The sequence below is a fragment of the Dermacentor variabilis genome, chromosome 3 (assembly GCF_050947875.1).
Source record: "Dermacentor variabilis isolate Ectoservices chromosome 3, ASM5094787v1, whole genome shotgun sequence".
Taxonomy (NCBI): Eukaryota; Metazoa; Arthropoda; class Arachnida; order Ixodida; family Ixodidae; genus Dermacentor; species Dermacentor variabilis.
In genome coordinates this window covers 229,567,224-229,592,332 of record NC_134570.1, presented here as the reverse complement: position 1 = coordinate 229,592,332, position 25,109 = coordinate 229,567,224, and positions in this window count along the sequence as shown.

Sequence of the window (25,109 nt, the reverse complement as noted above, 5' to 3'; positions counted from 1 at the left end):
AGGAGCTGCTTCACGCTTTGGTAGGCGCTACACACTTCTCCAAACTTGGCTTCCGCTTACCATCAGGTTCTTTTGCACCCTGACAGCAGGGATCTGACAGCTTTCATCACCCATGATGGCCTTTTCCGTTTTAAAAGAGTTTGCTTTGGGTTGGTTTCTGCCCCAGCGGCATTTCAGAAGATGATGGCAAAAATCCTTGACCGCTGCCCTGGCGTGTTGTTCTACATTGATGATGTCATCATTTTTGGCAAGACCGCAGAAGAACACCTTTCAAACTTGAAGACCGTGCTGCAAAAGATCAAGAACGCAGGTCTGAAACTGAACAACAAATGCCTTTTCGACGTTCCAGAACTTGCCTTTCTAGGGCACAAGGTCACTGCACGTGGTATCTCGCCACTTCCAAAGAAAGTAGACTCCATAGTTAACACACCAGTGCCAACTGATGTGGCCACCCTTCGTTCGTTCCTGGGCCTCGTAGAATACTACTCTAAGTTTGTTCCACACTTGGCACAAGTGGTTGAGCCTATGAGAGTCTTACTTCGCAAAAATGAGCCATTCATCTGGTCTGCCGAAGCAGACAGCAGTTTCCGGAGGGTCAAGGAAATGCTTTCGTCGAGTACAGTCCTCCAGATGTTCGACCCGTCATTGCCAGTAATTGTGTCGACCGACGCGTCCGACTGTGGGCTGGGAGCAGTCCTGCAGCAACAAAGTGGCCACGAGCTCCGCACAGTCGCTTTCGCATCTCGTACACTGTCGCCTGCAGAGAGAAAATATTCAGTCGGTGAACGAGAAGCTCTTGCGTGCATTTGGGCGTGTGAGCGATGGCACACATACCTGTGGGGTCGCCATTTCACAATATGAACAGACCACCAGGCACTGGTGTCCTTGCTGTCGTCACAAGGACATGGAAGACGCCCACTCCGAATCGAACGCTGGAGTGCACGACTGCTTTGCTACAATTTCACTGTTGAATACCGCAAGGGGTCCACAAACACTGTAGCAGATGCACTTTCTCGGCTACCAGCACATACCTCGGAGGCAGAGATGGCTAAGGAGGAAGAAATTGTCTCGTTCATTGAGCCAGCCTGCGTGACTAAGGAGAAGTTCAGGCAGGCCGCCCTCGACGACAGTTGCCTGGAAACCGTCAAGTCATTGGTACTGAGTTCCTGGCCGCCAAAGAAGTTCATGCCACAAGAGGCGAAACCATTCTACGCCATTCGGGAAGAACTTTCTGTTGTCGATAACCTGCTACTGCGTGGAGAGCGCCTCGTTGTTCCGTCCTCCCTCACGGCTCAGATCATCGGCACCGCGCACGAGACACATCCGGGTATCACGCGCACGAAGGCGCGCCTGCGTGAGCGGTTCTGGTGGCCACGAATGGATAAGCAAGTGGAAACGGCAGTAAAAAACTGCCATATCTGCCTGGAGGCAGATAAGTCCGCCAAAACATCACCAGCACCGTTGCAACCTGTTGAATGGCCTGAGCGACCATGGCAAAAGCTTGGCCTAGACATTGTTGGTCCAGATTGGGAAACACACGCTGTGTGAAGATTTTGTTTGAAGGAGACAGCCTTACTTCCCACGTCAAAGTAGGACATGTCCGCCATCCAGTACGACCATTCGTACCGAAGCCCCTCCAGTGTTTCAAGTGTTGCAAGATTGGCCACGTGAAGGGTGTCTGTGTGAACAACGTCGTGTGCCCGCGGTGCTCTGAGTCTCCTTCAGAAGACGCCTGCAACGCACATGTTCTAAAATGCCCTAACTGCAGTGGTCCTCACAAGGCCTCATCAAAGGATTGCCCGCGGATGCGGACGGAATTCACCATTCTAAAACGAATGGTGCGGGACAATTCAACGCATCGAGAGGCTGCTACCGCTGTTCGGCGACGTCAGCATCGACACCGAAAACGTTCGCGAAATTCCGAAACTGCAGATAGGTACACGCCAGCTACCGTCAGACGGACTGCCGCATCACCGCACTGCGCCACCAAGACAGATACAAGGAAAGCAAACAAAGCGGGGAGGCTCGCCCGTCCTGAAGAATGGCCTGAGCTACCGAGCGCACAACTCCCTGCTAAGTTCCCTCAAAACTCACCGACTTCAACGGCTTCTGCACCTGTTGAAGCGACGCTGACTGATGATCTCCAGGTCATCAACATTCTGCGGTCGCTCATGAATGCCATTCGCGTTATACTTACCAACATGAAGTCTCCGTCTGCGGAAAGCGCACTACAGGTGCTGGACACTTTGAGTCCAGTACTTGCAGCTCTTGGTTAAAATCATGGCTCTCCAGAAGCCGTCGTTTCGTGACGAAGTCCGAAACGCGTCGATATTTCAGTGGAACGCTAGAGGTCTGAAGTCACGCATGTCGGACTTTCGACAGTTTGTGTTCACGAATAAGTTCCCAATCATCGTCATCTGCGAGCCCTTATCAGATAACATCAGACTGTCCGGGTATGAGTGTTTCATGTCCGCCACCCACGCAGAATGCAGCAAGATCATCGTATTCATGCGACGTGATCTTACGTATGTCCATCACCCAGTGTCGCCTGACCAAGAAAACCAATACGTATGTCTGACAGTAAAGAAAGGCAAGCTCACTTTCACATTAATTGGAGCCTACATATCGCCCTCAAGTCGGCTGGACTGCGAGAGATTACGGCGAATCACGACGGCGACTCCGCAGCCTTTGGTGATTACTGGAGATTTTAATGCCCACCACCATCTCTGGGGAAGTTCTAAGATAAACTCGAGAGGCAGAAAATTAGTGTCATTTGCCTCCGAACAAGAACTGTGCTTGTTAAATGATGGAAGCCCCACCTTCCTGCGTGGAACTGCCTACTGTAGCTGCCTGGACCTGACCTTTGTTTCATGCTCTTTCACTAGAATTGTCAGGTGGTTTCCGGATATTGAAACGCGGGGAAGTGACCACCTACCCACTTATCTTAGGGTTGAAGGGTTGACGGACTCCAGGTTAGCCGGCGTCACACAATGTATCGACTGGCCAATGTTCAAGTCAATTGTCGAAGACGGCTGTCGTGATGACTTGTCCTCTAGCCTAGAGGACATCATAAAAGGTGCCCTAGAGGTTGCGAAACATTCGCTTCTGAGAACGTATACACGCACCGAATACGACATCGAGCTAGAGAAGCTTCGTGCAATTCGTCGTCGTGCAGAGCGAAGATACAGGCGCACGACCTCTGTACATGACTTGAGGTTGGCCAGAAGAACTCAAAGGAAGATTCAGCGTCGCATGGACAAACTCGCATCGCAAAGATGGAAATCATTCTGCGAATCTTTGGATCCACGAAAACCTTTGTCTCACATATGGAGAACTGTTCGTGGTCTCCGTGGAACCCCTCAGCAGCGCCACCCTTTTAAGTCTTTGGCCCTTCACCAACAATGCAGCGAGATTGACGTAGCGGAAGCTTTCTGCAGGAGGATCGCTGGCGAAACTAGTTCCGCTGGAACATCGACGCTCCACCACTCACCGGTTTCACGCTACCCCCGCATGGATAGTCCTTTCTCCATGGACGAGCTCGAAGCTGCACTGGCCTTGTGCAAGCGTTCATCTTCACCAGGACCCGACGGTATAACCTACCGTGCCCTATGTAATCTTGGCGAAGAGGCTCGAAAAGTGCTCCTGCTCTTGTTCAACAGCTCCTGGCAGACAGGTACGGTTCCCCAGGAATGGAAGACCAGTCGCCTAATTCCACTACTCAAGCCTGGCAAGTCGCCTGTAGACATTGCATCATACCGACCAATTGCGCTTGCCAGTTGCATCGGAAAACTAATGGAGAGGATGGTTCTAGCACGGCTAGAATGGTACCTCGAACATTACCAGGTATATCCAGATGCAGTGGCCGGCTTCAGGCGTGGCCGTTCTTCCATAGACAACGTTATCGACTTAGTGACGTACGTCGAGCACCAGAAGTCCTGCAAAAGATTATCTGCTGCCCTGTTTCTGGATGTTAAAGGAGCGTACGATAACGTAACGCACGAAGCGATTTTCAACGCGTTAGAGGCAGTAGGACTTGGCGGCAAAGTCTATCTCTGGATAAGTAGCTATCTACATAAGAGATCCTTTTTCGTACTTACCGAGGATGGCCCGACCTCGCAGCATTACAGTAACCGTGGGGTGCCTCAGGGCGGAGTACTCAGCCCAACGCTCTTCAGTCTAACACTCATTGGACTCACCGACATCCTGCCAAGCACCGTTAGGCTCTCCATCTACGCCGACGACATTTGCATTTGGACGTCGGCTGTGACGCGACTGCAGCTTCGCGCGCGGCTTCAAAAGTCAGCCACTTTAACATCATCCTACCTTAGAGAACAAGGACTTCGTATATCATACGAAAAGTGCGCAGCGGTGGCATTTACCAGGAAATCAATGTCTGCATACGTGATATCCGTCGACAGACACATGATCTCGTACAACACGAGTCACAGATTTTTGGGAGTGGTCCTTGATAAAAATCTCTCCTGGACCCCTCATGTGAATTATGTGAAAAAGCGCCTGACAGGAATTTGTCATATGTTTAAGTTCCTTGCAGGAAAGACCTGGGGAGTACCAATACACTCTATGTTGCAACTGTACAGGGTCCTCTTTATTGGATTCCTACGGTACAGCCTACCGGTCATGTCCAACACCTGCAGAACTAACCTGAATATAATTCAAAGCATCCAAGCCCAAGCCCTCAAGATATGTCTCGGTCTACCGCGGAGTGCGTCAACGACTGAGGTTATTGCAGTCGCTCAAGATTTCCCTATTAAAACGCACGTTATCATTGAAACAATGCGTGTGCACATACGACACTTTGCCCGGACCCCTACCCACCACCTAGCAAGTCTCCCAGTAGATAGGCCCCACACGACATTCAGTGCGACTGTCTTCGCGCACCGTGCCTCTTTCAGGTCAGGTTACACACCTGCGGCAAGGCCTTCCAGTCCTCCATGGTGTATGCGCCGTACTCAAGTGAACCTTACAATCCCAGGCCTTCAGAAAAAGTCGGACTTGCCATCATCAGCGCTCAAGCAACTAACTTTACTTCTCTTGTACGAGAAATACAGCGACTGCACACACGTCTACACTGATGGATCAACTACATCGACCAGTTCCGGTGGCGCTGTAGTTATACCAGCAATGAGAATAACCAAGCGGTTCAAGACTTCCCATGTCACTACGTCTACAGCTGCAGAGCTCGCGGCTCTCCGCGACGCGCTTCAAGTGATAAATGCTGAAAGTCCTAGAAAATGGGCAGTCTTCTGCGATTCAAGGCCGGCCTTGCAATGTGTGCAGTCGTTTCTCCGACATGGAACTCACGATCAGCTCACGTGCGAAATCGCGGAACTTGTTCATCACTTAATAGGAAAAGGCCATGATATCTCTTTTCAGTGGATACCAGGTCATTGCGGTATCATTGGAAATGATGACGCCGATAAGGCAGCTCGGACGTCAAACCAAGAAGACCGCTGCGTCCCCATTCCTCTCTCAAGGACCGACGCCGCGAGACACCTTGGCATTCTAGCACGCACGATCTCCTTGGCAGAGTGGAACGCCGCACATACAAGGCGCACAAGACTGCAAAGACTAAACCCGTCACTTCAACTCAAACCTCCAGCGGGTCTACACCGACGTGAAGCGTCTCTTCTGTGCCGGTTATGGCTTGGAGTTGCCTTCACGAATGCCTACTCAGCACTGATTGGAATGACTAATACTCCTGCATGTGATGTTTGCGGATGCGAAGAGAACATTGACCACTTATTATGCCATTGTCCTCAATTTCAAGCACAAAGACAGTCTTTGTCCAACACATTGAGGAAACTAGATGATCGTCCTCTTAGTGAACAGACCATATTAGAGCACCGTCCCGACCGATCATCGGCTCAGAAGGCAGTGAAGGCACTTTTGTGTTTTCTCAGAACTTCTGGTTTGCTCGAGCGACTCTAACTGAAGTGCTGTCCGTACGCGTATCTACACCTTCTCTCTCCCTTCTTTCTCTTCCCCTTCTCCCATCCCCCAGTGTAGGGTAGCCAACCAGACTATTGACTGGTTAACATCCCTGCCTTTCCTGAACTCTCCTCTCTCTCTCTCTCTTGGAGCATGCAGCTTACAACAGCAGATTTGCTGTAACGCTTGTTGACTACCATTCTAAATGGCTAGAGGTGTATTTTTGCAGCGAAGTGTCCACGAGCACCGTGAAAGACTTTTTAAGAAGTGTTTTTGCCCGTGAAGGCTACCCGGAGGCGATCGTTTGTGACAATGGACCTCAGTTCACTTCGCGTGAGTTCATAACTTTCCTGCAAAACAGAGGCATCAGTCTTTCACATTCTTCAGTATATTACCCCCAAGCCAATGGGCAAATAGAACGTTTTAATCGCACATTGAAGAATTTCATTCAAGTTTCACTCCTCGAAAGACGACCACTCCGGCAAGCTGTCGCAGAATACCTTGCCATTTACCGCTGTACTCCGCACGCCACCACCGGGGTCGCCCCAGCAGTTCTGCTGCATGGTAGAATGCCCCGAACCAGGCTGGATATCGTGGGTTTCTCGGCACCAGCTGTTGCGGAGGATCCAGCCAAGGAGTTGGCGCGACTTCGTCAAAGGGTTCGGCGTCAGCAGCAAAGCAGCAAGCACTACACGGACAAAAGGAGAGCCGCCAAGAAGACTTAAGATAGCCGTAGGCGATTTTGTCCGTATCAAAAAACCGTCCGTTCGGTTCAAGGGAGACTGCGCCTTTTCTTCACCAACTGAGGTGATCAAGAGGAGAGGACCAGCCTCTTTCCGACTTGGAGACGGCCGTACGTGGAATGCCTCCAAGCTTTCCAGGGTTCTGGAGAGGGGCACCTGGGAACCAGGCCCACCTGCCCCGCCGCAGCCGCGGTCTCCTGATGCGCTGCAACCTGCCACGCCGCAGCCGCGGTCTCCTGAGGCGCTGCAACCTGCCACGCCGCAGCCGCTGTCTCCTGAGGCGCTACAGCCTGCCACGCCGCAGCCGCTGTCTCCTGGCATACCACAGCAGCAGTCAACGAGCCCGTCGCCAGTGCGACGTCCAACGCAGCCGACCCGAGAGCGCCGGCCACCGGCCTGGCTTCAAGACTATCAGACCAATTAGTTGGTGGTCTGTCATTGTGTACATAGGTTGTAAATATTGTGTGCATGCTTTGAAGTTTTAGTTACTAATACTAACAACTAACCACTAAAAATAAGGGAGGGAGTATGTTATATTCAGTTTCGTTATTCATTTCAGTTCTTTATTCCCCAGGGGGCGCTTCTGTTCTTCATTGTATATATTGGTTGTATATGCTAAATAAACGGCTTTTTACTTCGGGACGGCTGGGGTCTGGCTTCCACCTTCGGTCTATACCACAGTACCATCTAAAACATCTCGAAATCGTTCCGCAGCACGCGACAGCAATACTTTCAAGCAGCGCCGCGCCGGATCACCCAAGCCAGAGAGGAGGAAAGGCTCTCCGCGCGCCCTATCCTCCTCGCCCGATGAAACGGTCTGTGACAGTATACAGTAGGTCGTGATTTGTCCTACAAAAATCCCTCACGTGACCTGATCCTAGGTGCCTAGGGACAGCATCGTTTAGGGATTTTTGAGAAGGCGCGATGCTGGCGACGCCGTGGCGTGCTCGTCCTCGGTGTGATCGCTCTCTGCACCGCGCGTTGTTTAACATTGCTCATGTGATTGTGCGTGCGTTGCTTGCGTGTTGGTTGTAGGTTCTGTGTTACGTGGCGGAAAGCCGTGAGTAGTGGCGGTGCGGCAGTGCGGCTTTGGCCTCGGTGAGCTCTGGCACTACAGAATCTGCGTTGTGTGACCCGTGCTTTCTTGAGAACCCGGCGGTGGTGACAATTGAAATATCGAAGTGGCCTAGCGCCTCGGCAGCGAAGTTCCGCGAACCGCGACGTGGCGTCGCCGTGTCCGACTTTGCTTAACGGAGATCGAGGGATGTGCTGCTCGCTGAAAGTCATGTAAATGCAACTGCGTCCACCGCCCACTGTTCAGCAATGAATGCGTGTTTGGTGTGCTGTGCTTGAAACGAGTGGTGCAGCCGTGCAGCTGGGGTGGCGGAGGAGCAGAGTAGAGTGGCTTAAGGGCTCCGTTTGCGCGTTCAGACATGTGCTCCCGTCTTGGTCTCATTCGCGGCTGTCGCGAGATTTTGGTGTGCTAGCTCCTTGCCTAGTATGAAGTTTACGACGCTAACACACAGCATGTTCACTTTTTTTTAATTGCGATAAAGACTTGCCCTTAAGGCATAATTCTTGGTGCGTATATGTGTATTATATGTGTGCTGTGAGGCCTGTGTTGTGTATGAATTGAAGCAGTGTTTTGTGGAATCTGTTGTCATGTATCCAGCGGTCATAGCTGGTTGTCACACAGTAGTGGAGGCCGGCTTGCAGTAGGAGACGCAAGCGTTCCGATTTTAAACCAGTACGTGTCCATATTAGCTTCCATCCAGGAACGAATCTGCTTCCATCACAGGAACAGAGCAGTATGGACACGTAGCACCCAGTGGTAAATGCGACCAGTTCCACCTTGAGATAACGGCCGGTGTAAAGGCCACCCCGGCCCGAAGCCTCCTAAGCACAACTTCCTCCGCCCTAGTAAGGGGAAGGGGGAGTGAGCAGACACACGGTGGGATAAGAGCGCGTGTGTCCTGCCGGAGAAAATTTTCACGGGATCGGAGCGAGTTAAGGGGTTGAACTGGGAGCAGAATAGGCGGAAGATCAGGATTAGGAGAGCAGTGTGCCTGCTGGTCAGCAGCAACGTTGTGAAGGTTCTCTGAATGACCCTGAATCCAGTGTACCTTGACGCAAGTAGTTGTTTTACTATTCATAGTGTGTATTGTCTCGCAGATTTCCATCGCCTTATCAACCTTCTTGAGTTCCTGAATAGCCGCTAAAAATCAGTGAAGATATCTAATTGCTTGATGGTAGGCAGCTTAGATGTCGCATCTTGCACAGCGTCGTGGATGGCTTGAAGTTCCATTACTAGAGCGCTGGCTTCCGTAGATAAATAGCGCTGGTGGCCGCTGATGAAATTATGCGTAGTACTCAGGAATGATGTCCTGCCGCCGTCTGGGAGAATGGCAGCATCCGTATAGACTTTGCAGGTGTTAGCGCATGATGCATCGAGGATATTGTGTTCGTCAGTAATACCTATGTAAAATTGCACCACGGGGGCAATCTTGGTGGCCTTTCGGCAACCTGCAGGGCTTCAGGAGGGACATCATAGGTCTGACATTATTGTTCGTGTCGTAAGATGAGCGGCCGAATCATGTTTGGTTTATTTCTGTAGTGTAGTCGTGATTTGCACTGTGTTACGATGTTGTAGCGTATATGTTGTGGTGATGACCGGATCCTTAATACATAGCAAAGTGTAAGTTGTGCTCTACGTCGCTTTAATGAAGGCTCATTAGTGTCAACGTATAAACTTTGTATAGGCGATGTCCTGTAGGCACCACCCGCCAGCCGTAGGCCGCGATTATGAACTGGATCAAGTCGTTTAATGTAGGACTGCCTAGCTGCACCATAAACTACACTGCCGTAGTCGAGGATGCTACATACAAGGGACCGGTACATACGTAGTAGACAAGTTCGGTCAAATCCCCAGTGCTTACGCGATAACACCTTGTGGATATTTAGTGCTTTATTTGCTTTAATTTTAGTGGCGTTAATGTGGGCCAGGAAATTCAGTTTGGTGTCAAATGTCACGCCTAGAAATTTGTAGTGTTCTTTTACCGGCAGCGTTGTACCATGCAATGTGAGAGCTGGAGTGCAGTGTAACCCTCGCTTCTGGGAAAAGAGAACGGTAACAGTTTTGTGTGTTGAGAACCGGAAACCATTTTTGTCAGCCCAGTGTGTAAGATTATTTATCGTTATTTGTAATTGTCGTTCGCAGGTGGGTAAGTTTGAGGCGCGGCAAGCCATTTGTAAATCGTCGACATATATTGAGTGCATAACAGATGGTGGGATGATCTTATTTACAGAGTTCATTTTGACTGTGAAGAGCGTCGTGCTCAGAATGCAACCTTGTGGAACGCCATTTTCTTGTGTGAATGTGCGCGAGAGTGTTTTGCCGAGACGTACTTGAAATGTTCGATTTGACATGAAATCGCATAGACAATTTAGCATTCTTCCGTGAATTCCGATGTCAGCCAGGTCTCTCATAATTCTATATCGCCATGTGGTATCATACGCCTTTTCAAAATCAAAGAAAACCGCGAGGCAGTATTGCTTGTGAAGAAACGTGTCACATATTTCATGCTCTAGTCGCACGAGATGGTCAGTGGTGGAGCAGCCCTTTTTGTATCCTCACTGGTGCTTGTCTGTTAGGCTTCTTGTTTGAAGGATGAATGTGAGTCTTATGTTTATAATGCTCTCATAGGATTTGGCTAGACAACTTGTTAGTGCAATGGGTCTATAGCTGCTAGGGGATGTTGCGGGTTTACCAGGTTTTAGAAAAGGCACTACTACCACTTTTTTCCAATCTGTGGGCATTACCCCAGACTCCCATATCTTATTGAAAAATTTAACAAGTGCCCCTACCGATGCTTGAGAAAGGTGTGCCAGCATTGTGTAGTGCACACGGTTAAGACCTGTTGCCGTTTTTTTACCAGCAGAGAGAACTCTGTTCAATTCATGTATTGTGAGTGGGTTATTGTACATTTCAGCTGAAGCCTCAGTGGTAGGCAGTCTCTCTTTCTCAGCCGATTCTTTATATTTTAAAAATGAATTTGAAGAGTTTGCTGAGCTGGATATGTTATAAAAGTGTTCACCTAATAAGTTGGCCTGGTCCTGTAGTGTTGTTTGTGTGTCTGGACATGTAAGTAGTGGAATAGTGTATGATGGAGTACTCTCCTCTAAATTTCCTCACCCGGTCCCACATTCGTTTTGATGTGACTGTACTATTGATTGAAGATATGTATTTTCGACATGATAATTTCTCCGCATTTCTTCGAATAAATCGTGCTTTGGCTTTGGCCTGTTTGAAATTTAGCAGATTGTTATAAGCGGCGTACCTCCGTAGGATTCTCCAGGCTTTATTTTGTTCTCTTTTGGCTTCAGTACATTCGTTTGTCCACCAAGGATTTAGTTTTTTGCGCACAATACCGGATGACTGCGGTATCGCCTTTTCTGCCGCTGTGATTATGACTTCAGTGATTTTTTATTAAGTTCATCAATACTAAGCTCTGGCGAAAAGACATTTTCCAGTTTTGCGTTCTCCATAAAAACCTGCCAGTCAGCGAGGTGTAATTTCCTTCAGCGTGGTCTAGTTACTAAAGTTTGTGGTGATGGTAGGAGTTTGATGAGTGCGGGTAAGTGGTCGCTACCATATGACGTGTCGAGAGCTTCCCATTTAAAATCAGTAAAAAGAGGGCGAACAAAAAGCTAAATCTAAACAACTAAATGTGTGGGAAGTCGGTGAGAAATAAGTTGGCGCACCTGAGTTTAAGAGATAGATATCATTTGTTAGAATAAAATCTTCAAAGAGTTGTCCTCTTTGGTCAGTTCTGGCACTGCCCCAAAGAGTACCATGAGCATTAAAATCTACCAAGACAAATGGCTCCGGTAACTGATCTGTTAGTTTTTCTATGTCTTTAATAGTAAAATGTGTGTGCGGTGGAATATATAGTGAGCAAATGGTGATGGTTTTGTAGGATATAATGGTGACAGCTACGGCCTCTAAAGATGTATTTATTGGACATTTCGGGTGGGAGTGCCGCCCTGTACGACTATAGCCACTCCTCCTGACAAACGGCTGGAACATTCGCGGTCCCTTCGGACAACGGTGAAGCCTCTAAGGAATTGACTGTGTTTAGGGCCTAAGTTTGTTTCTTGTAGGCAAAATGCGACTAGTGAAAGCTTATTTGTTATGTCTTTAATGTCACCCAAATTGTGAATAATTCCTCCACAATTCCAATGTATGATAAACGCCATAGGGGTAGAAGTGAGAATGTTAATTTATATATGTGTACTAAGCAACTGTAGGTGACATTTATTATCGGAAATGTACTATTGGAAGAACGGTAACCGTTCTGGTTACCGGTCCCTTTGTTCGCGTAGTTATTGTGATCTTGTCTTTCTTAGTGCGCTCCAGAGAGCGCTGATCTTTTGGCGTCGATGACGCCAGAGTTTTTGTGTCGACCTGGCCTTGTAGCCTTATTTGTAGCCTTATAGCCTTGTCGGCGGCGCTGGATGATCGAGAACCAGGCACTGAGACGCGCGTCTCAGGCCTCGGAGTTCGATTTAGCCTGGGGCCCTGTGGAACCGGGGTCTGCAGGCCTGTCTTTGATGATGATGATGATGATCGAACAGCACTGGCTGCTTCCACCAAGGGGGCGGAGGAAGTTACTACTGGGCCACTGTATGCGGTCCCTGTAGACTCCTGAGACCACTGCGGTGCTGTCCCCTGCCGCACCGCACTGGCGTAGGTTGTTTGAGGTAAGTGTGCTAGTTTCTTTCTTGCTTCATAGAAGGAAATCTTCTCTTTCACCGTTACTGCAATTATCTCTTTTTCTTTCTTCCAGCAAGGGCAAGATCTTGAATACGCTGGATGATCTCCTTTGCAGTTTGTACAGTGTGGAGCAGCATTGCAGTTCTCCGACTGATGGTCATTGGCGCTACACTTTGCACATGTCGATTTACCTCTGCATGATTGCGATGCATGTCCGAACCTCTGGCACTTGGAACAGCGCCTCGGGTTTGGGATATGCGGTCTTACGTTGATCTTAAGATAACCTGCTTCAAGTGTAGTATGTACAATACTGGTACCAAAGGTAAGTGTAAAGTGTTTAGTCGGGATTTGGTCGTTATTTCTTCGGAGAGTTATTCTTTGAACCTTGATTACATTTTGTTCTTGGAAACCTTCTAGGAGTTCTTGATCGCTCAGGTTTAAGAAATCTTCTGATATTACGCCCCTGCTGGTGTTAAGCGAACGGTGCGCGGAGATTGTGACTTTGATGTCACCGACACTGGCGAGATCAGCGAGCTTTTCTACTTGGTCTTTGGTTTTGAGTTCAAGGAGGAGGTCCCCACTTGACATCTTTGAAACCTTGTATTGTTTTCCAATTTTTTCTGCTTGGCATTTTGCTTCTAAGAATGGAGATATTTTTCCCATTGGCAGAGGTCCTTCACTGTGGATCACAAGGTAGCGTGGGAATGTTTCTACGTTAGGTTTTAAAGTGAAATCAAAAATTGCTTCGGTGCGCCCTCTTTTGTTAGGACGATCTGGAAGGGGGGGGATGCATTTGCCATGTCATTCTTAGAATATTCAGCGGCGATGGTAGCCACCCACCACCGAGCCCAACAAGGGGACGCTACGAGGTTAGGAACATACCTGTATACGTCAGCTATGCAACGCCGCTATAACCTAATATATGTACCCAAGGTTGGGTAGATACACACGGTTAACCCTTGCTGCCTGGAAAATGAGAAGTAAAATGAAGTGAGTAGAAAACAGGAAAGATTTAAAGTGGGAGAGAAAGACGAAGAGTGGAGAAGGGCACAGGAAGAGGCAACTACCGATTTCCCCCGGGTGGGTCAGTCCGGGGGTGCCGTCTACGTGAAGCAGAGGCCAAAGAGGTGTGTTGCCTTCGCTGGGGGGCCTTAACGGTCCGAACACCCGGCATTGGCTCAACCCCCAGGTCCCCTTTTCCCCGGACATGGCTAAGCCGCTCACGGCTACACGAGGGAGGGTCCGACCCTCGTTTGCTCGGGTACGTGGTGTCGCAAAACACCAAACGCCTGCTGACGCAGACGCCCCTGCGGTGGAGTTTGCAGTGGAGTTATGACTTCTATGATGTTGATGTGACGTGGCTGTAAAGATGCCATAAAAGAATGGTTGCTCTAATATGCATAAAGTCTACGGCAATGAAAAAATACGTGTACTATGAGTATTAAGGTGCATTGCGACATAGTGATACGATATATAAAATATGTAAGGTGCTAAAATTGACTAGAGCACCACTGCCTCGTTAGAGCCCTTGAGACACAAGGGCCTGGAGGCACGTGCTATAAAAAACATCACAGCAGCATCCTCTGAAAAGAGGATGTGCTACGAATTTAATGAGCATGTAGGACAACATTATTTAAGAAAATGAGGACTGCTTTGGTGTTAAAAAACGGCTCTTTACCGAGAAACATACCGGGTGAACAGGGACGTAATAATGATATGCAAGAGGAAAATGCTCAGATTCGGCTTTCCGACACTCCAAGAGGACGTGAAGGACGGTCAGCATCTCACCACATCGTCCACAGGTTGGATGTTCATTTCCAGTAAGTATAAAATTGTGGGTACCAAATGTCTGCCCTATTCTGAGACGGCAGAATACGGCATCTGTTCGCCGCTATTTTGTTGGGAAGGGCCAAAAACCTTACTGTGGCTTTATAACGTGCATTTTCTTATTTAGTTCTGCATTCCACATGCGTTACCAGAATTTCCGCAGTTTCTTTCGCAAGAAAGGCTTCAGATCTGTGACAGGGACAGCAGCCGTAGGAATAATAGCTAGTGATGTGAGTGATGTGGCCATTTTGTCAGCCAGTACATTACCCTCGATACCTCTATGGCCAGGTACCCACCATATTACATGTCTATGTGATAGATAAATACTGCATAAGAGTGAGTAAAGTTCATTGAAAACAGGATTTTTATGCTTTTGTAAAAAAATTAAGCCTTTTACAAGACTTAGCGAGTCTGTGTATGCAATCGCTCTGTCGAGTTTTAATTTCTTTATATGTTTTACTGCAGGTGGTAGTGCATAGGTTTCCGCAGTGAAGGTACTTGTTTGCGGGTTCAATACGTCAGATCTTGAAAAAAAGGGACGAACAGCAGCATAAGATACACCAGCATGTGATTTTGACGCGTATGTGTAAAATTCTGAGCAGGAGTACGTCAATCGAAGTTCACGGAAATGCACAGCGAGTTCGAGGTCAGGCGCGTGCTTTGTGACCTCTACAAAGGATACGTCACAGTCTATCACCTGCCACTCCCAGGGCAGTAACAGCTTAGCTGGAGGCATTAGGCGATATGCGAGAACTGGGACATCCATTTCCGTGCTATGTTATCTTGCACGCAGTGAGAAAGGAAGTTTCATAGAGGGTTGATTCCGAAAAAGTGTTTCACACGTCAAGTCGTTAATGGTTGTGAAACACGGATGTTCCTTATTAGAACGAACTTTGAGAAAATACGTGAAGCTGATGTATGTTCTCTGAAAATGGAGTGACTAATCATCTGACTCGACGTATAGACTTTCGACAAGGCTTGTTCTAAATGCGCCAATGGACAGACGGATACCGAGATGGTGAATGGGGTCTAACATTTTTAGCGCGCTCGGGGCGGCAGGGCAGAGTGATATACTACGGCACCATAATGTATTCATGATCGAACTAGGCTCCTGTAAAGATTCAACAGGTGCTTCCTGTCGCTATACTACGGCACCATAATGTATTCATGATCGAACTAGGCTCCTGTAAAGATTCAACAGGTGCTTCCTGTCGCTATACCATGTTGTGCGGGATAGGTTTTTGAGTAAGTTCATTGTTTTTAGACACTTTGCGTTAAGAGATTTTATGTGTGAAATGAAAGTAAGCCTGAAGTCAAGTATAACACCTAAAAATTTGTGTTCTTAGTTAGGAGGAACTTGTCCGCCCAGTTCTACAGAAGGATCTGGGACCAGGCCTCTCTTTCTTGTGAATAGAACAGAGCTTTTGGGGGGTTGATTTTAAATCCATTTTGGTCTGCCACTTGGACACCTTGTTTAGGCCCAGCTGTACCTGCCTCTCACACACTGTGAGGTTGCAGAATTTGAAACCTATTTGTATATCATCTACGTAGACGGAATAAAAAATAGCTGGTGGTAATGATGCACGAAGCGTGTTCAACTTTACGACAAAGAGCGTGCAGCTGCGTACGCCACCCTGGGGTACCCCAGTTTCTTGTATAAATTTACGCGACAGTGCATGATCTATTTTCACCCGAAATGTACGGTTCTCTAGGTATCTCTCTATAATGTCTAACATATTGCCGCGGATGCTCAGCGCCGAATGGTCGCGCAGGATTCCGTACCGCCAAGTTGTGTCATAGGGTTTTACATATCAAGAAATATGGATAAGAAGGATTGTTTGGGCGCAAAGGCATCGTTAGTGCTTGCTTCGATGCGCACGATATGGTCGGTTGTAGATCGCCCTTCCCTAAAGCCACATTGGAATGGGTCTAGCATTTTGCTGGACTCTAGGAAATGTACGAGACGGCGATTGATCACTTTTTCAAAAAGCTTACAAAGGCAGCCCGCAAGCGCTATAGGACGGTAGCTAGTCATCAATGCAGTATCTTTACCATGCTTCAAAACCGGGATCACAATAGCTCCTTTCCACTTAGATGGGAGATAACCAGCAGCCCAAAAAGTATTGAAAAGTGTGAGTAGCGTGATTTGTGTGTCGGAATGCAGGTGCTTAATCATAGCGTACATGATTCTATCAGGGCCCGGTGCAGAGCTCTGACAAGCTGATAAGAAAGCTTTAGGTTCGGCCATGGTAAAAGGACGGTTATAAGGATCGTTTGGAATACATTTCCGATTCAGTGGCTTAAGTTCTTCTATTGCGTTATGTTTCAAAAAGTTCGAATTGTGAGTGGCGCTAGACATGCGCTCGAAGTGTTCACCAAGAGCGTCGGCCTGGTCTTCCAACTTTTCCCCCTCTATATCAACAAGGGGCAACGAATGAATTTGTTGTCACTTAAGTCTGCTTAGCCTATTCCATACTTTTGTCTCCTGTGTGTACGAGTTAATGCCGCGCAAGAACCGCTCCTGGCTTGTCTTCTTAGCTTGCCGTCGCGTTGTCTCCCCTGCGATTTAATGTTTTTAAATGCACTCAAATTTTGTTTGGTTGGGAATCGGCGCAGTATAGCCCAGGCTTTATTCTGCTTTTTCCGTGTCTCCTTGCACTCTTCATTCCACAATCAAGCGGTAGCTCATCCAAACTACGAGTTCCGTCGTGGAATGAAATTATTCGCTGCTTCGATGATAAAAGCCGTAAAATACGCTACCGCGTCGCTAATACTAATATCGGCGATAAAATCTCGTGATAGGTAGGTGATTCCTTAAAATGGTCGCACTCGGCAGAAGCTAGCTTTCACCGAGGCATATGTGCAGGGCATTCATGTGGTACAATTAAGTTTAAAAGTACAGGAAAATGGTGACTTCCATAAGGATTTTTAACAACGCCCCGTTCTAAGTAAGTGATAAGAGCTGCCGAGCCTATAGATAAGTCTAAATAAGAATGTGAATTGTGATGCATATTATAATAGGTCGGTTCGTTTTTATTGAACAGACATGCACCCGCGTTTACTGAAAAATTCTCTACCAATAGATCTCTCGCGTCGCATCATGAATCACCCCACATCGTGTGGTGAGCATTAAAATCTCCCACGAGTATGTAAGGCTCGGGAAGCTGGATAATAAGGTTATAAAAGTCTGTTTTTTTGGCATGATGGTTCGGGGGTATATAAATGGAACATACAGTGATTAATTTATTAAAAAGAACTGCCCGAACTGACACGGCCTCAAGGAGCGTCTGAAGGGCGACGCGTTGGCAAGCTGCTGACTTGTCCGCTATAATTGCTACTCCGCAAGAGGCGTTAGCTTCGTCACGGTCCTTCCGTAAGAGTAATTGCGAAGAAAGTTTGTGTTTGTAGGTTTCATTTGTGTCTCTTGAACACACAGCAACTTGGGATTGTGTTTGGGTAGTAGTTCTGTAATGTCGTCGAGGTTATGTATAAGTCCTCGTACATTCCACTGTAGTATTTGTGTCTCCATTAAAATAAATGTGTTTGGTGATGTGTGCTTTAGAGAGTGATATTAGTTCACGGGCCCTTTCGAGGCGCCGTGACGGGAGTTTTGTCTTTTTTGGAACGGTCGAGAGAGGCTTAGGCGCTGGTGGTGCCGTCTGGCTGGTCGTTGTGTCCATCGCCTCTTGCGAGGAGCAGGACACGCGCTATTCAGAGCCGTCTGGCTGGTTTGACGCGAAGGCCTCGGCACATTGGACGAGACCTTTGAGGCCACCTGCCCGGAGGTGGATGGCCCCTTCTGCTGGTGTGGCGGAGCAGCGCTAGCTGCAACCGCCGCGGGAGTAGATGGCGTAACTGCGAACTCACTGCTTGCGGGTCGGACAGCCGCCGGAAGCCGTTGTGTCATTGCCCCCTGACTCGTCACATCGGCAAAGGTGTTCTTTGGCAAGAAGGATACTCGCCTGCGTGCCTCCTTGAAACTTATGTTTTCTTTGACTTGAAAGGATTGTAACTATTTTCTTTTTTCCAGGATGGGCCCGACCGCGAATACGCGGCGTGCTCCACATCACAGTTTACACAGTGGAGAGAGTTTTCACATGATTCAGAGGTGTGCTCACGAGCACTGCACTTCGCTCAGGTTTGGCAGCCTCGGCAGCTCTGTGAACTGTGACCGAAACGCTGGCATTTGAAGCATCTCAGGGGATTAGGAACGCATGGCCGAACAAAAGCTTGATATACCCAGCCTCGATGGACTCGGGCGGAACACTTGTGCCAAAAGTAAATATCAGGTGCTTCGTCTGTATTTCCTTATTGTCACGCCTCATCTTAATTCGTTTGACGTTGATGACATTCCGCTCACTGAAGCCCTCCAGGAGTTCAAATTCAGTCAGCTGCAAGAGATCATCATCGGAGACTACGCCACGGGTGCTTTCAAAGTATGATGTGGAGTTACTGTGACATGGGCGTCCCCAAATGATACCAGGTTGGGTAGCTTTTCATATTGTTTCTGGTTGCGGAGCACTAAGAGGAGATCACCGCTTGCCATCCTGGATGCTTTATAGCCTGTACCAAAAACTTGGGTAAGAGACTTGGACACGAGGAATGGTGAGATTGTTCGCACGGGTTTGTCTGGTTGTTCAGAGTGGACTACATGGAAACGAGGGAAGGTTTCTTTTTGGCGGGCAAAAATCTCGAAGGCATCATCGGTGCGCCCTCTTTTCAGGGAGCGATCAGGTAGTGGGAGGGAAGGAAGTTGCCATAAAAGAGGGTAATTTCAGCAGTAACGCCAGTCACCCACCGTGGAGTCCTACAAGGGGACGCTGCTGGACCTGTGAAACACTGCCTGTAAACGCCAGCTGTACATTACCATTATAACCAAATATGGTGTACCCAAGGTAGGATAGCCACACAAGGTTAACCCTTGCCGCCATGAAGAAAGGAAGTAAACTGAAGAGAGAAGGAGACAGGAAAGGTCAAAAAGTGAGAGAGAAAGACGAAGAGTTGAGGAGAGAGAGACAGGAGAAGGCGACTGCCGATTTCCCGCAGGTGGGTCATTTTGGAGGTGCCGTCTATGTGAAGCAGAGGCCAAAGGGATGTGTTGCTTCCGCCGAGGGGCCAAAAGGTCCAAACACCCAGCATCGGCTCAACCCCCAGGATCCCCCTTTCCCCAGACACGGCTAAGCCGCGCACGGCTGCACGCGGGAGGTTCCAACCCTCGTGTGCTCGGGTACGTGGTGTCGCAACACACCAAACGCCTGCTGACGCAGATGCCCGGGCTTTTTGTTTTTGGCGAATGTTTAGAAGCTTTAAATTGCGGACACTGCGGTGGGCCAAGGCTTGATAACATTTGCTGCCCAGCTGCCGGTGCAACCGTGACGTACTTTTGGAGCAAAGGTGAGTGTCGTGTGATTACCCGTTCTCTTGCTGACATGTAAAAAACCGGTTGTGCCTTCGAGCTGTGGTCGATGTGATCTCGAAATTCGAAGGAACATGAAACGGTTGTCGCAGGTCCTGCAATGATCCGTTAGTGCCTTCAACAATTACTACTGCAGTTACTATGCGTTGCACCGATGTAAAAAAAAAAAAAACGGCGCCAGCTTCTACGCGCCAGCAATGCATGCACTCAACTAGTGAAGATGTCGTCCTATAATATCTATCGTGTGCGTAAGTCTATATTTCTCCATCTCCGTGGGATGACTATGCTATGTGCCTCTTATTTACCCATGCAGCGCATAGCTGCATTTAATTATCTTTCTTACTGCTTGCACTGACTTTCATTGGTTGCAGCGAAATAACGAAAGCGTATTTCCTTCAGTTAAAGCTTCTGAGCAGCTCCTTTGTGAGCCGTGGAGTTAAATCATACAATGCGTAGCGTGAGCGAGCTGGTAAACGAACCCATTTTACTGCGGCTGCTGCTGTCGCTTTTACGGGAACTTTCAAAATCAAACATATATGAGTGTATGAATCGGTTCACCAAGCTTTCTATACACGTCCGTTGCTTTAGTTCTGATATAATATGCGTAGCTTTTCAACTTTGATCGACATTATAAAAACAGCAAGAGGGCAGATGATACAAGCAGTGTCTGCTTTAATTGTTGTCTGTGCTGTTTTTTAGAATATCAACTAATTCTATGCATTCCTGCTGTTTACAGATAAAACATATTTTTTTTCTTGTTGCATGAGGAGGGGAAGAAGACGACGCTTTCGAACGCACATGTGCGAGCGCGTCTGCTCCCGTTTCTACAAACCTTTTGCACCAGATTTCTTGCCTCAACCCACAGGAACTGTGCATCAATCGACGCAGTTTACTCCAAGAAACAGGCGACTACCGAAATCTTACCGGTGGGTGGATTTTTCGGACTTTTCCACCGTACGCCACGTTGGCGCGCAGCTACGCCTCACGAGCCAAACCATACGGGCGGTCGGGCAGGCGTCGAGCCTAGGCCCAACGCGTCGTCGAGCTAGAAAATGGCCTCCAACCCCAATACCTCGGTTGTAGAAGGCATGGAAATCAATCCAGAGGAAGCGGAGTGCTCAGGCTGGATCGAAGTCGTGAGCAAGAAGAAGAAACTTGCCGAGCGGTGTGATCCTAACGCGCCCACGTCAGCGAAAGGAAGCGGTAATGGCGGCGCCCGCAATGCCGCACCACAGAAGGTATTTCGACGAGTTGTGGAAGCTTCCAGAATCGCGAACCTTCCTCGGAATCACTTTAAGACCATTATAAGGCCTCGTGGAGGGCTGGATGTTGAAAAGACGGACCTTATTATTTTCAAGCGTGCGCTCGCCAAGGCGGCTTCCCTAACAGCGGAGCAGGTGTTCGACGACACGTTGTGCACGAACCCCTTCCAGAACATTCTCCTGGTTGCCACGCCGTTCGAGGAGAACGCGCGCGCCTACGCCAAGGTTCAGCAGATTTGTATGGCAAGTGTCGTCATAGAAGTGGCGGCCTACGTGGCTGTGTCGGACGACACATGTAAAGGAGTGATCCGCGGAATCAACGTCGACATCAGTGACGCAGAACTGACGGAGATGATCGTCAACCGGAGAAACCCCGGCGGTCTGGGGGTTCGAAGAATCAAGAAGACAACAACAGTGATCGTGTTGTTCGACGGACACAAGGTCCCCCTAAACGTCGTATGTGATGGTGTTCGCTACCCTTGTTCCTTGTATCGCAGGCAAGTAGACGTTTGTTATGCGTGTGGCGAATTGGGCCACAGGTCCGACGTTTGCCCGAAGGGCGAAGACCAGAAAAAATGCCGCGGATGTGGCATGCTCACACCATCAGAGGATCATCAATGTGATCCCAAGTGCGTCATCTGTGGTGGGGCACACCAAACGGCAGACCGCAAGTGGAAACAGCGCTTCCAGGTGCCATACATCGTGCGCCAAAGACGGCGGCGCCGCAGGCGCGCACAGCACGCGCAGCGGGCGGCAGGACCGCGTGGCTTCGACACAGCTAGCGGCGAAGAAGCAATGGCGGGAGAGAAACCTTTCTACTCCCCTCACCGCAACATATCGGCATCGAGAGGACGCTCCCGCCCCCGATCCAGAGGGCGATCCAGCGGATCGCGCTCTCGCCCCAGAGGGCGCGACAACCCCGCGAAGTAGCCTTGCCCATCCCAGTTCAAGCAGAAGGGTCGAATAAGCGCAAAGCTATTCACCCCCCCCCCCCCCCCCCGCCCGCGACCACGGAAAGAGAGCCAATGCAAACTGACGAGTCCCCCGCTCAGGACCCTAAGCCAGAGCCAAACATACTCGCGTCTTTGAAGGTAATTGAGGAATCGCTCACGCAGATGAGAGAGGCCTTAGCTATTCAATCTAGCACTGTCGAGCATATGGACAGTAACATCTCCCACCTAACACGTAGAGTTGGCATCCTCGAGTCTAAAATGAAAATGATAGACTCTAGCAAAATCAAAAGCATCTCCAGTGGCACCACTGCAAAAGCTAAGAAAGTACAGCAGGATTCCGATAACACGAGTACCCTGCAGGCTCTGCTAGTTCAATAGAAATCAATATGGCGGGACAAACCGGAAACCTAATTACCTGGCAGTGGAATTGCGCCAGCTTCTTAAGGCGCAAGGCTGCTCTATTACAGCTCATCAAAGCACAAGCAATAATACCGCACGTCCTGCTCTTGCAAGAAACACTTAGTGAGAAGGTAAATTTATCGGGCTACCGTTCGGTTAGCCAAAAAGGGGAAAATGGCAGAGGTATCGCCACATTCGTCAGGAAAGACACCTCTTTTCAGGAGCACGAAGTCAAAATTTGTAACTCGGATAAGAAATCCGGTCTCGAGGCACAGTTAATTGAAATCATCCCCCACGAGAAATCCGACGAAACATTTTCATTCTCAACTTGTACAGCTCTCCTTCCGCTCATAAGCACAATCTCCGGTCACTACTAAATATGGTCGCAAGCGCTGCGATATCGCAGCCCTTAATAGTCGCAGGAGATTTCAACGCTCCCCACCCGGCTTGGGGTTATGTAACACGTACAAAGAAAGGGGCCAACCTAGTTGCAGTGAGTACAGACCTAAACCTGACGCTGGTCTCGGACCCACGTTTCCCCACGAGGTTGGGAAACTCGGTCGCCAGACACACGACCCCTGATCTCAGCTTCACTAGAAATGCTGTGGCCACGTGGCCCAACTTACAGGAGAACTTGGGGAGCGACCACTACATAATAGAACTCAGGATGGAAATAATAGCAGCTCCTCCCAAAACCTATAAATACACAGACTGGGACCTCTTTAGGAAAATAAGAGGTGAAGATGAGGCAGTATACGACACGTTCAGTGAACTGCTTGTACAGATACAAATGGATGTCGAGAAAGCCACCAAGGAAATAGTTACGGATTTTGATGCCCCAGGGATGGACGCAAGGTTAGCGCATCTCCTGGAAGCCAAGCGCTCTCTCCTCGACAGATGGAAGACACAAAGACTCAATCGCAGGCTACGGAAAAAGATCGCGGAGCTCAATAAACTAATTGAGGAGCATTGCTCTGAACTTAATAAACAGCAATGGAGAGACGCCTGCTCGGCAGCGGATGGAAAAATGCGCAAAGGAGGCAAATGGACTCTCTTTAAACATCTCTTAGACGATGGACAATCCAAATGTAATCAGAGACTAGTCATAGACCGATTAATTAATAAGGAAAAAATGGAAGGCATCTCAGAGGCCTCCATATTTTGGAAACTAGCGAACAAATACCTTCCAATTGGCCAAACCCCAGGTTCTCCCCTCCCTCAGTATGAGGGCGCGCCTGCCCCAGAGCTGGACGTCCCCTTCTCGGAAGCTGAGATCAGGGAAGTGCTGCACAATTTAAACGGAAGGTCTGCCCCAGGCCCCGACGGAGTTACAAACCGGCTTTTAAGAAATTTGGACGACAAAGCAATTCAAGCTTTAGTGAATGAGATAAATGAGGTATGGGAGGAGGGCGTTGTACCGGAGAGTTGGAGGAAGGCCATAGTGGTCTTAATCCCCAAGCCAGGTAAATCACCCAGCATGGAGAACCTCCGTCCTACCTCCCTTACTTCTTGCATTAGCAAAGTAGCGGAACATGCAGTGCATAACAGGATATCGAGATATATTGAGCGCAAGGAACTATTCCCGTACAATATGGTTGGTTTCAGGCCCTTGCTTTCAACGCAGGATGTCATGCTCCTGCTCAAAACACAGATAATTAACTCTCAAAGCAAAGATGTAAAAGGGGTCCTCGCCCTGGATCTATCCAAGGCATTCGATCCAATTGCACATGACTATATCCTTCAGGAGATATCGGCCTTGAACTTAGGACTTAAATTCTTCTGCTTCGTTGCATCCTTCCTCGAGAGCAGGACGGCGGCCATAAAGTTGAGGCAATCAGTCTCGGAATATTTCACACGCGGAAACAGGGGTACTCCCCAAGGGGCAGTTATCCCACTCCTTCTGTTTAATATAGCAATGCGCAAATTGTTGGAAAGCCTTGCAGCAATTCCTTACGTAGGTCATGCATTATATGCTGACGATATTACAATCTGGTGTCCTGGAGGATCGGAGGCTACGGTCGAACAAGCTCTACAGGAGGCTCTGGATGTTACAGAGTCTTTCTTGAAAGGTACGGGACTGGCACTCTCGCCTGGAAAGTCGGAACTCCTGCTGTACAGACAGGCTAGACGAGGTGCTAGGGGACTCACCCCACTGGATCAGGTGCCCATTAGCGTTCGTACCAGAGATGGGCACACCATCCCGAGAGTAGACTCTATCAAAATACTAGGGCTTTCAATAAACTCAAAGGGATGCAACGCTAAGACTATAGCCCAACTCACCACGAAAACTGAAAACATTATTAGATTAATTATGAGAGTGTCCAACAAGAAAGGTGGTATAGGCGAGGATATACTCCTTAGGGCTCACCATGCTTTCCTCATCAGCCATGTCATTTACATAGTCGCGGCCCTATTGGACGAAAACAGAAATGGATAAATTAGACACGCTTATGCGCAAAAGTATCAAAAGGGTGATCGGCGTGCCAATCACGGCTAGCACAGAGAAACTCATGACATTGGGAGTACACAACACAACTTCGGAATTAATAGAAGCACAAAGATCAGCACAAATTATTAGATTATCAAACTCTAAAGCAGGCAGAAGACTTCTGGATGCGGCAGGCCTCCGTCCTAGCTTCAATCAGGGAAATATCACGCAACTTGATATTCAGACAAGGAATTCCTTTATTGTAGACCCTTTTACAAGAAATGTCCATCCCCAACACAATAAAGGTCGAAGGTTAGCGAGGGCTACAAATTTCTTAAAGAACATATCCGGAACGGAGA